Below are 723 nucleotides of genomic sequence, written 5' to 3' on the forward strand. Positions count from 1 at the left end.
TGACTTATTCACATGATTATTAAGAAAGTAAGTTGTAACTGAAATATTCTTAAAACCATTATACCGGAGTTGAAATTTATTCTAACAAAGCCGAGATGGCGAACAAAGAATAAAACTGAGTTCTCTTACTTACAAAAATGACATAACGAAAATGAGAGTATTAATCTTTCAAGTTTCAACGAATTGACATTGTTTTCAGGACGATTTGTTGAGAGGATAAAACTCTCAACTAAAATAAACACCGAGATACGCTTTAAACAACGGGACGGTATTTTTTTGTTGCATGATTAAGAACACATATTACACGTGCATTTATGATTAAGAATATGTATGTTGCTCGTGCATTCGCATGGTTAAAAACATATATGTTATCAGTGCATTCATATTGTTAAAACTTATTAATTATATATAAAATCATACGGTCAGACCATACGGTTTGATTTTTTAAATCGGATAAACTTAATACGAGACCTCTTCTGGTTTAACATCTTGCTCGACTTTCCCAACAATGTATTTTACACATACATAACATGATATAGTTAGTAGTATCCTATTAATCAAAAAAATCATCAACAAATTTATAATTTCATTATTATTTGATTCTAAAATAAGATTAGTATAAAAATAAATATTATTGTTTGACTATAAAATAACTACAAAACAATATGTTATGATTCATATTATTATTATTTTAATATTGCTATAGTAACATTATATTTTAAT

This window comes from Lupinus angustifolius, chromosome LG06, assembly GCF_001865875.1.
Source record: "Lupinus angustifolius cultivar Tanjil chromosome LG06, LupAngTanjil_v1.0, whole genome shotgun sequence".
Lineage (NCBI taxonomy): Eukaryota > Viridiplantae > Streptophyta > Magnoliopsida > Fabales > Fabaceae > Lupinus > Lupinus angustifolius.